General features: G+C 43.9%; 1 protein-coding gene across 1 annotated transcript in view; it reads right to left on the reverse strand.

The window, feature by feature from the left end:
- LOC126580207 (Y+L amino acid transporter 2) overlaps positions 1–12,500 on the reverse strand; it is a 17,256-nt gene that overhangs the window by 4,390 nt on the left and 366 nt on the right. The window contains exon 1 of the mRNA XM_050243885.1: positions 12,496–12,500. This exon is cut by the window's right edge and continues 366 nt beyond it. The gene's annotated coding sequence lies outside the window, so the exon portion shown is untranslated. The remainder of the gene's footprint in view (positions 1–12,495) is intronic.

The following is a 12,500-nucleotide window of genomic DNA, read 5'->3' on the forward strand; positions in this document are numbered from 1 at the left end:
CAATTGCCCAATAAAATGAGTTAATCTGGAAATTCGCTTAAAGTAAGGCGGCCCTCTTTTAGTTCTCGTATTTCTACATTTTTTTAACATATATAAGGACGGACGAGCCGTATGTTTAATATTTCTACATTTGATTATTCCAAAAAATAGACTCCAGTTTTCATTGCGATACCAGGCGAATAAATCTCGCTAATCCAAAGCTGTCGAAATAGTGATGTATTTTGATGCGTATTATTACCGTTCCGTTCTGTGGATTTTATGATAAATTTGTTACCCCTTAAATTAAATATTCATCAGACATGTACTGCTTCCGCTGATCGATCCCACTACCACCAATTCGGTTTCAACCGCTTCGACCGAGCACCGTCCATATGGTACACTTGGTCGGGTCAGTGATGCCTAGGACACTGCCCCATCGTTGTTCACAGCGACATGAATTGCAAACGAGCGGTAAAATCAAGTGTCACATTTTGCATAAATTCATCGTAAAACATCTCCCACTCCCGACTAAAACATACGCACTATCGGTCGGAGGAGTGTCTCGCCGCTAGAGCAGCAGCAAGAATGATATATTTGTCGCAAACACTCTACAAGACTAATTTTGCATCCCGTGCATTGGCAAATCTTTGAAAGTCCTTGTGTCCTCACGAACGCGCTGCGCCACTTTCTCACCGAGGATCTCTGTCTTCCTCTCTACTTTGTCCGCATAGTCTTTGGGCAGAAGAGTACAGGGAGAGGGTTGGTGGGTAAACAGCAGCTGCTCCATCGACGACACTCAACGGGTCAGTTATTTATCGCCGACTTAATTGCCGAAGTCATTATCATTGATTTTATTTGCATGCATTTATAATGCATCTGTAAGTGAGATTTATCGAAAGCATCAACGATTCAATGCTTCCCAGCAAGCACCGCCGCCGGTTCAACATGGCCGATGTCGACAATGGTACTACTCCATCGCAGCAGTCCGTTTGCTCATTATTTGCTTCTGTTCAGCTTCAAGCGGAAAGCATTGGTGTTGTCAGCACGGCCAGCTTCACTTAATTGTGTTTGTCGTGGATACTGTGCAGAGAGAAAGACCAAGGCTAGACCAATGATACCGAGTTCAATATGGAAAATTCAATTTAATGCATGATCCCTCGCGAATGCTATATTTTTAATTTTTGCAACAAAGGCGACGGTAAAAAGCCACCGATGGTAACATTCATGAATTCATTTGAAGAGCATTAACCCGGATCGATTTTACTTGTAGCTCTACTGAGCAACATTTTGCAACCATTTATCCCACCGCAGCAGGCAATGGATTAGCACTGAGAAACGAGAGGCGAAAGTAGCGATTACTAGCATATTACCCCCTGGTTGGTTGTTCGCAAAACATGCGCATGCTAGTAACTGCTGGACTTTAAGCGATTAATGATTAATTCGGATCAACTGAAATCATTGAGAACAGATTCCATAACTGGCGCGCACCATCAATTGTCAAATGAGTAATATGTTCTGATAACACAGAGCAATCGCATCGATTCTTCATGAAATGTAACCTTCCTAATTGATCTGTCGATGTCGACGAGCAATAAATCATCGCCATAGTCAACAAACGTGATGCTTTCTCAACCCGACGAAGCGCATATCTGGTGTCGAAAGTCTGGTGGACGTTGTCTAATAATCACTTACCGGTCAACAAGCAAAGTAACACAACGCTTCGCATGTGAGATTTATATTGGGCAATCAGTGTGCAGCAGGAGAGCAAACGCTGGGGGGTTCGTTAAACAGAATGAGAACCATTGGAGTTTGTTTGATAAGAAAACATCCCTCTTTCGCATCTAGCGCACTAAAAGGCATACATTAGAGAATGTTAGTATTTGTTCCAAATTATCGACATTAGGCACCAACCAAATGATGCTGCACACTGCTTAAGAGCACAGAAACGATGGCCGAAACGATGACACCTGCAGAAGACACATACTGTGCGCGCGCTCAATAGACTGCATAATGGACGGGTCCCGAGAATCGTGAGTAAGGCCGCTGAAAGAGACCACCCGTGAACAGGGGCATGCCATAGCAATTTACTTAATTTCACCTAGGACACCGACCCCTGGACACCGGACCGCACCGTACCGGACATCGGATCATCGATGGAGATAATTAAAATGAGGAAACTCCTGAATGGATGCGTGCGTCACATTGGCGTCACTGTGTCATTCACAGACAATCCACCGACCGACCACATACCGCTGCATGATACGGGTACGATTCCTCATAACAAGTCACCTCTCGTCGCCACCATTTACCCCCACCTGCAGTGCAGTGCCCTGTAAACGAATGCGTTTAACAACAGATCGAATTTACGTCAATCTGTGAGCGGATATCATCCGCTCCGGTGTACCGCCGCTTTCCGCTTGCTTCGTGGCCAGGCCGCGTCGAAATGGAAAACGAGCATAAAGCACAGACCTAGTCAAATGGATCTGTCACATGCAGATACAGGATCCCCCTCCTGCTGCTGCTGCTGCTGCTGATTAGTAGTAGCACATAATCTGGAGCATCATTCGTCTGTTTCACTTCCTGCTAGCGGGCGGGAATATACTGAACACGCGAGCCTTCAACGCGAGTCATCCGGCGGTGGTGATCGGTCGGTTGGCTTCACAGATCGCTTCCACCCACCACCACCAACCCGGCCTGGCCACTGCGCATTGATTTGACGAAGCTTCAAGCCAACGCTACTTTTATGCGGTTGACACCATCAGCGTAGGTTATGCTCTGTTCGAGCTTCAACGCGACTTGCGGCCTTCGTAGCCATGTCGACCCCATGTGCCGCACTTCACCATCACCACCCGCGCCACCGCACGGACCAATTTGTGTCACGGATTCGTGACAGGCTTCGGGTAGGCGGACCGGCTGGCTGGCTGGCTGGCTGCCTGGCTGATGATGATGGTTCGGTTGACGGAGCGACATTTCAGTTAACTAACCGTCACACGGATCGCTCGTTCGCTCGCTCGTTCGTCCGTCCCAGGCCCCCGAAAGGTCGTCATACGCAGTTCATTTCAGCGTGAACCCAGCGCGACTTCCGACGAGTCGAAAGAGGTCGATCCGATCGGCACACTGATGAGGATATGATGCTATTTCTGTCACTCGAGCTCATTCACGCGGAAATGATTAATTACGAACGCTGTGCACACACTGAATATTATCACGTGCGCGAGCGAAAGGATTCACCAATGGTTGCTCCCTTCCCCTTGCTTATCATAACGGGAAGCAGGCGGACGAGTCGATATCCTTAGACTAACTCCGGGAAGATAAAAAAAAATGCAGAATTTTTTTTTCTGTCGGTAAATATTGATAACGAAGACTTTGAAGAGATTTGTGTGATAAGGGAATGTGGAAAAAGGACTTTTTTAGGAGAGAATTGTATCTAAATGTAAAATGGTTTAGTAAATGGTCATTATAAGTTCATAATGGTCTTTCATTGACAAGAAGACCAAGTACATAAGCAACAGTTCACAACCAACACCATAAACACAGTAAGCTAATATTATTACTATCTTCAGTTAGGAAAATATTTAGTTCAAAAATATCTTTATAGTATCAGTAAAATATCTTTCTAGTGACCACTGTAATAATTAGGACGGCTAAAAATACGATCTTTGTTTCTTTTTCGAAAGATTGGTCGGTTTACTGTTGAGTTTGAGTTTTGTTTTCCAGAAAGTTGAAATGAATTCGTGTAGAGAGCAAATAGATTGGTTACATCCTCAAAACCTAACGCGTAAAACCGGGGAAAACAAGGAGTCTACGAACTCCAGCGATAATTAAGGCGGTGAAGGAGATGAAATAAAGGCGTATATGACGAAATCCGGAACGCTCGGCAAGAAAAATGAATATGAAAATTACACGTGTTTGCAAAAATAATCAAAAAAAGAAGAATATAGTCCTTTCAAGAAGCAGAGGATTCACGGATTGTCTCGCAAAAATGGTGCCAATAGGATTGCCAGATCTCGGATGCTCCTGAAGACGCACGCTGTTCACTCAATTTTTTTTTCAGATGACAAATTAGCTTTATAAACTGATAAGAATGACCTGCATCGTCTCCAGATTTAAATCCACTGGATTTCTAAGTATGGGGACACATGCATAAGGTGGTTGCCAATAAATTAAAAAAATTAAGAAAAGTTTCCATTTTATGACAAAATTAAAGTGTTTCACTTCCTCGTTGCCACTCTGTAGTTTGTGAACTGTGTTTAAACACACAGTTTCATGGCGCTACATAACATGAAAGAAGCTCCGTTGTTTAAATCAGATCATTACCTTATCGATTGCGTTCGTTTGCTATCACCTGTTGCTTTTTCAAATCAAAACAGCATTTTAACATTCCAGCATAGAAGCACTCTGCCATTTGAGTACATCAGCCGGATGCCTACCGATTTCTGCAGCATCCCATTTAAGAAACAGCCAGGGAAAAGTGGGGAATTCTCGGAATCCAATGTCAATCGGATATTGACCGTTCGGTATCTTCATGCAGCTGATAACATTTAAAAAAATCTGAAACATGGTGGCTCGTATATGAGACTTATTTATCGACAGCAATGATAAGGGGAGTAAAATAAGACAGATGTAACGGGTCTGAAAGAGTTTAGTGGGGAGGGGGAGGATGTATATGCAGATAGCATGTTAATGCAAGGTCTCTCATTGCGAAGGGCCCTTGACAAGCGGCGTATAGTTCACCTTAACCTCTCTAAATACCGGCTCTCTCCCTTCGTTCGATTGCCTACACCTTTACGCACACCTCAGCGCGTTCCACACACGAAGGGCATCCGCATAACGCGAACCAACCCTCCCCCCCCCCCCCACCCCTGCAATTGACCAGCGAGGCACTACTAGTAGCTAGTATACCAGCAGTACACTACAAACAGAGCGTTCTATTCTCCAACGTAATAAAAGTAATGGTCGCCGTACCACCGCCGAGGTCCACGTACCAAAGGGTGCCCTCAGATGGCGCGCGCGCGCACGTTTGCATACACTACCACCGAGCTTAGATGACCTCGACCTGCTGGTGCTGCTGCCGTTGCCGCAGCCGCCACTACCGCACCAGACTCCGCTCCGACTACCGCACTGCTTGCTGTTGCTCAGTTCCGACCTATCCCCTCTGCTTCTGTATACCACACAGTACGGTGGTGTCACTGTGTTGGAGGGTGGCCCGGGGGGTGGGGGGGGGGAGCTTGTCGACACGAGGCTGAAACCGTACTACTGCAGCCCTGAACTATATAGTCCGTTGAAAATGCCATCATCGCATAGAACGCGTCAATCTCCGTAGGTTCATTGGCGCGTGGCACGCGCGACGACGCCTGTCAGCGGTACGCGTACAGTGGCCCTCAACAAAGTGGCTCATAGTAACAGTCGATACCAGCCGCCCCAATCGTAGTAACCTTTTAGTAAACGTATGCCAATCAGAGCGATGGAGCAGCGCGAAGAACCAATGCTGCCGAAAAGTAAACAAAGGGTGGATGTCATGGTAACCAACCCAAAAAGATGAAATCCCACAGGGGGACGGTGGTCAATGACTGTGGATATTACGGTAGAGAGAAGTGAGCCCGCGAAAACAACAGCTTCTCACCCCAAGGTTACTACTAGGGTAAGGATAACCGGAGTCCGGAGTTCCTCTTTTCCTTTCGCTGCATCCAACACGTCGTCGAGGTGAGCGTTCTGCGATGGTTTGTACGTCCCGAAACAAGGATATACTCACAATGGGAAGGAAACCAAGAACGCGACACGTCCATTCACATTTGCCAGCATTCTGCAGAGTGCTAATGGGTAGCATTAATGTCAAGGAGTTCCGACTTTATGCCTGGACAATGCCTGGTCTGCCCCCACCCCCCCGGTGTCCTCGGTGCACGAGTGCAGGGCAATGTTTTCCAGTACGTCAATGCGATGCTATGCAAAGCTGTAGATGCTGATCGGGCTGCATAAAAGAGAGTCATTTCAAATTCAGATTGAAAACAACTTTAAAATAGTTACCCGATAGAAGAGAAATGAATTCGTAGTAGTATTTTGTGGTGTGGGTGACCGACAAAATCATATTCAGGCGCCACAAAGGACACATCTATTAGTGCACCTTTGCGCCACACCATATGCACTTGGCATTTCGGATCAACGAATGGTTCGAACGCCGTCATCTCGTCCGGTACGCGAGCCCTCCCTTCAACAAGGTGATAGAAGAAATGCATAATGCATGCACCCATTAATCTTGTTTCGCTGTCGATATTTGTTATTGTGTGCGTACAATCTTGCACCGTTGTGAATGATTTGTGAGTCGCTGAAACAACCCTACAGAAAAATTATATTCTCTTTTAATGGTAAAAAGGTTTTACCAAACACATTAACAAGCTTGTGCCCATATCTCCCCATATTTTAATGAAAATCAGTTCCAAAATGAAACCACTTATTTACTTGAGAAGGGAAAACTATTGGCAGAAAGTTCGCACCAATGGCCTTCTAGATTAATTCCCCCCGCGTAATGATTGCCAGTAGTCGTTGCGATAGCTAGCCAAGGAGCATGTCAACCGATTCATGGATCATTTGGATGAACCTTGACCTGTATTTCCCGGCGATCCACCGGTAGTGGTATAAGTAAATGGTTTCACCAGTCGCTCGGTTACTACCCAGTTTGGCAAGGACCAATTTTCTACGAACCTAATGGTTGTATCGCACGCAACATCATTTGCAGAGTGGTCTCTGCCCTTAACCGCCATTGAACTATCACTGGCCTCTGAGCACGTCAAGCGTTGTTGTACGATTAATATGTCAACATATTTAACGAAAAATCGCAAACTATTCCACGGAAAACATCGAAATGCTCTTTTCGAAAGTATGATTGCATTTAATACAGCGAGTGTTATTACAACTCTATTTAATCTCCAGCAAGTTCAACAACGCAACGAAATTCAAGAAAGGAACAAAATGATGTTATGCTACGTGGCATTTGTTTGCTTCCTGATATCAAAGGTCCTGGCCAATGAACTCAGATGTAGGCGAAGGGAAATCGTCGAAACAGTAAAGCAGCATAGCATCAAGTGTATCGAGAGTCATTGTGATGACTTTATGCCTTGAGGGTCGTCCATCAGGGTAAGTACGTCGTAGCTGGTGCTACGAATTTTACATAACTTCGACCTTTACACATCGACTTCCGTCTACGGATGAAACAAGATATGTGACATGCAGTGGCTTCGACCATGCAAGGCAAAAGGTAGGCAAAGGCAGGGGCAGAGGCCATACACTTACATTAACATCGAGATCGAGAAACGTAGTACAAACAGGTATGACGATAAAGATAACCTCCAAAAGGAACACGCCATGCTCGTAAGCAACTAAAGTGCCGCAGTTCGATCAATAAGACAAAGGTTGTAGATATGTTTTACCTACACAAGTAAAATTATTCGCTGTTCATCATCGATTGCTCGTGATTAGCACGATTGTAAACTTAGCGCCGGCACTGATCGTTCTTAAAACACCGTACAGTGGTTATTTTGTATAAGCAAAGAAATATGCATTAAGACAGAAAATCAACAATCAGCAAAACTGCTAGCATCAACTAAGAGTTTAATTTAATTATCCAAAATAAAAATCACTTTTTTTCACTTAATCACTCTGAATCAACATATTAGCAGACATGGCATAGCAGCAAACATCGCTAAAGCCCACATCATCGCATTGCCAGACGGCATCGTCACTGCCCAAAAACATGTTGGTCGTAAAGGAATGAAGGAATTAAAAAATCATTGACCTAGTCTCCGTCTCAATGGCAAGTGCCTCTGACATTTTCCCTCACACCATCGGTCGGTCGCCAAGCGGAGAGTCCGCTGCCCGCCGAATAGTCCAAATATCCGATCGTTTTCGACAGTTTGGTGGTCGTCACCGTTTGCTTTCAGCGCTGTCGCGGTCGCGGACAGTCTTGCTGGCGCGGAGAGTAGCTCAACATTAACAACACACGATGGTCAAATGTGCGATGTGGTCTTCACCCCAGCGCAGTCGGGTCATTGCTATATTAAGTCAGTTCTAAAAAACAGAATTGCGATTGGGACAGCAAAAAAACAACATCGACACTGGGGCTAGACACGCATAATTGAGAACGTCCCTATTTAACGCTTCACGGACCGGCCTTCATGTGGATTAGATAAATACAAAGGAGACTTTAATTTTCGATAAGTGGTAATGGCAGTACAGTATCAGACTGTCGAGGTTCAGATGGATCTATATGAAGAACATCAAATTGCGTGTATGTCCTATTTGGAAGTGGCGAAGAGTGTGATAACAATAACATTGAGATGAAGATAAGGTTGTTCAAGTGTACGTTAGAAAACTTGTAATCGGTTAACGTAAAAAATAGGAAATGGGGAAATATATGAGGAAATAAAATGCACAACTGAGGAATCTCAATACGACAAGTAGCAATAGATGGAAATTTTACCACTAACATCACTAAGCTTATTAATTAATTATAATTGCTTGCAGAAAAGCCAGAAACAAGCATGTTGAAGCCATTACTAATCCCACGAATAAAACAATTATCACCACGAGTTGGACATGGCACTACAATTACCGATTAAACCAAATAGTCAAAGTATTACATTGCATTGGTACTTTGTTGTTAAGGCATAATTATTACATGCTTTCCGAGGTAGATTTCAAAAGACTTCAAGTTTAACTACATTAAATACTATTTGCCTAGGTGCAAAGGTAGACGGTTAACGATAGTGGTTTCAAATGTTCTATTTCATTAAAACAATGCTTGCGATGTATCAAGCCAAATGCAGTGTACCGCAATTCTTTTTTGCGATAACAATTAATTCATATTGGCTGCCCTTAGTCAGCATCAATTGCATCTTAGCCAGACTTAATCCCGGTCATTGGCCTTTCAAGTTCTTTTCGGTTCATCTGTCCATTTGAGATCAACAACGAAAATCGGTTTTTATTTCTGATCTTAGCCAATTTGGAACAAGCGTATGATCAGCATTGGGTGGACCAGAAAAATACGACTAGTTCTACCGTTTTTGCTCCAACACACAGCTGCTACTACTTCAACCTTGCGCAATCACTAGCACCAGGCGAATGTTGGACACGTTGAACCGTAATTTAAAAATCAAATCCAAACCGCCCTTTTAGTTAAAACTGTGTCTACCCACGGCCATTGCAGCCATGGGCCGCTGAGAAAGTAAGACAAGCCACTACCGATATCATGTGCACTCCATCTAATTGCCAACATGCACCCAACAACGGAGCCTGGCTTCTCGCTTCTGTGGCCTACGTCGTGTCACTTGTCTGCGAAGTGGATGGCGGTAGAAGTGGAATTAGAAAAGAGGTCAAATCTGCAGTTGTCAGCTCCAATTCCGCTGCATTTCCTTATACTGCTAGAGTGTATAGAATACCCTGAGGGACATACCAAACAGTAACATCAACATAATAATTCAATCAGAACATAGGCTCCGGAGAAATAAAGAAACATCGTATCACAGATTGTTCCTAAACCCTGTCTGTATATGCTACTGCCGTTAGAGTGGGCTGAATTATCGTATAAAGTGATGCATAAACAAGTCGCAAAGATGTGTACAACAGTGCAAAACAGTGACCAGCTTCTGTGCTGAAGGCGTTTTGAATAATGAAGAAAAAATCGCTCGCTCTGTTCCACCAAATCGGTATCTGTTGCCCAAGCCGACAAGAAACACAACGTGTACACCCCCTCTGTCACCCCGTGCTGTCCCCCATGTGAGTATAGCCCTTTTTGATTTTAGGTCGAGTTTCGAAACAACGATCTACGAGCGGCCACCCCAAACAAACGGGCGCAACCACCGATCGAATCGCTTCTAATGCGTGCAACACTGCAGTCCCACCAACGGTTTTCTGTAGTTATAGATCGCGCAAACCACGTTAGTTACTCCTTCGCGCTTCGAGTCATGCTGGTGCTGGTGCTGCTGCTGCCTGTATTACCCTGCACCATGTTCCGGGTGAGTTGGAGTCAGCGCAATGTTGCAACATTGATTGATTGGAAAGCAATCGCGGTTTTCTGGTGAGGAGACAGACACCGGAGTGCTCGGAACGAAATGAAAAAGGGTACCGCCAGCAGTAAGCAGTGAACTGCTGACCAACGGTGGTGGGGTATGCCGATGTCGTCGACGGTGACCATATTTCCTGATAGATATATTATTTATCTTCATGTCACATCTCAAACGGTCGATCGATCGAAGTCCGCCATAGCTTGATTTTGAACACAAAAATGAGACATTCGTTTAAAAAAATGAATGAGAGGAAAAATATTTAATAATTAATTCGCTAAATACCATCAGATACACAGTTTTCTCTCTTATGTCTACCCATAAATTTTATGATATTTTTCGTTCCCTCTAATCCACAAACAGATGTTGAAATCTCCCAAAAAGAAATTAGTAGAGCATATATCGGCAGCAACCTCTTAACAATTCCAGATTATAAGAAATAATTTCATAAACCAACACACTAGTGCAGTGTTACAAAGTCAGCAAATGATTCCCGTCCAACACGCATAACCATTCGGTCCGAGGTCCTGGATGATATGAAAAGAAATGGAAATGGCATTGACGTAACGGACAGGTTTATGTTTTATGTAACACGCCAGCGAGAACGCACAGTATGCTTCCTCGAAATCCAGAGAACAAATAGGCACGTTGTCCTCCAATCCATCCTTGGCCTAGTCACCTCGAGTGGTCATTAATGCGGGCAAGCTGTTGCTGCTACACGCCGCTCCTGTCGGACACTCGTTGATCCATTCGCTGAGCGCATCTACTACGCTGGATCGCTGGATGGTACTCGTCTTGCCATATTTAGGTTTTGACCTATTTTATTCCCGTGCTCATTCCAACAAGCTGCCTAGCCAGCTCGCACTTGTTGAGATTATAGTTTCAAGCGCCATCCGTGAGTAATTACGGGGACTTTCTTTGCCGTTTATGTTCCATTTCCGAATACGCGACCGATAGGAGCATAGCTGACGCATTCTGCTCCTGGTTGCGCTAAGGATTTCTCAACTATAGATGTGTGCAACCTCTTTACCGGTAATTTTATAAAAAATAAATCATTTTTGGCACATTCAAGCCATATCCTTTCTTAACCTGAACATACACCCTCGAGCGTATTATCAGAGAAAGTCCTGATTAACCCTGCTCCGAGATCAACGCAAATAAAAATTGACCTCTTGATTGACTCATAATATACACTTTTACGCTATGATTATAAATCAAATGAAACAAATCTTAACAATGTTCGTGTTTCCTGTTAAAGATACCGTGTATAAATAATAAAACAATATACAAAAGAGTCTGTCTACAGTATACAACAAAATGTAGGCAGGAGTAGGCAATTTTAATATTTTTGGATTAGGATTTGTTACTAAAGGTTCTTAATTGCATTTAGTTGATTCAAGGATCTAAGCATTTCGATTTTTTATTCTTGAATGCAATCAAATGTCTGAGTTAAATCATGATCTAAACATTAGGCCAGAAAACAGATAAATCGATCTTTTTAAAGCAGCGTTGGACGATTGTTTTAGATATTGTTTCTTTTGGAACTTTTACACAAATTCAGAGTATGTTAAAATGTATCCATGGTAGATCAATATGAAATGTATACCTTGCATGTATTGTTGTATGTTTCATCTATAACAAGAGGAAGCAAATGTTAAAACTGAAACTGTTAGTCAAAGTATACTGCATAGTTTAATGCAATGCATTCATTGTGTGGTTCTAATTCCGACCTAAAATCTACCCAGATTGTGAGTGAATCGCGGGCTTGATTTCGTGGTGGTTTGGATAGAGGGCAAACGTGGATCGCAACTATTTGTGGATATTGAGAGCCGCTGTTTGTGGCAACCTCATTGAGCAATGTCGTCAGCAACTGAGAGCTGATCTTTTGTGTTGTCGATACGGAAAGGCATGACAAACCGGTAGCAGCTTCATATCAGGCGTGACCGACAGTCATGCGCATGACCAATAGGGCACGAAATTAATATGCTCTGTCTAGAGATGTGCTCCGCTGGCAAGGCGTGCATAGTAGAGATGAGGTTAGGATTTCCCACAACGTTAACCCTCCTGACTTGATGTCGAACTCATCATCCTTGAATGCCGCAATAATATTGTGGTTCGTAATCGAGTTTCAACAGCAGCAGTAATGCTGGAGGCATTTCCTGTGTCTGATAATGCCTATCGAAAGCTATATGTTCCTTGTTTACCAGTGCCAGCGATCGGTTCGGAATTCATCATCGATTTTTTCGCATACCCTCGACCCGGTTCCGGGACGACCTTTAACTCTATTTTAGCCTGCCTGCTTGCGAAAATAGTAAAGCACGCCACCTTCCGTACTCCGAGCTGTATTCGACAAATTTGCTTTGCTGTACGGCACATGCCGCGTGTTTTCCTTCTCGATTTTTGTCCTTAAAGAAACAACCCAAGCTTAGAAGGATATGAAACCGCCAGAGGCTCTACTTACCTGTC

Source organism: Anopheles aquasalis, chromosome 2, assembly GCF_943734665.1.
Source record: "Anopheles aquasalis chromosome 2, idAnoAquaMG_Q_19, whole genome shotgun sequence".
Classification (NCBI taxonomy): domain Eukaryota; kingdom Metazoa; phylum Arthropoda; class Insecta; order Diptera; family Culicidae; genus Anopheles; species Anopheles aquasalis.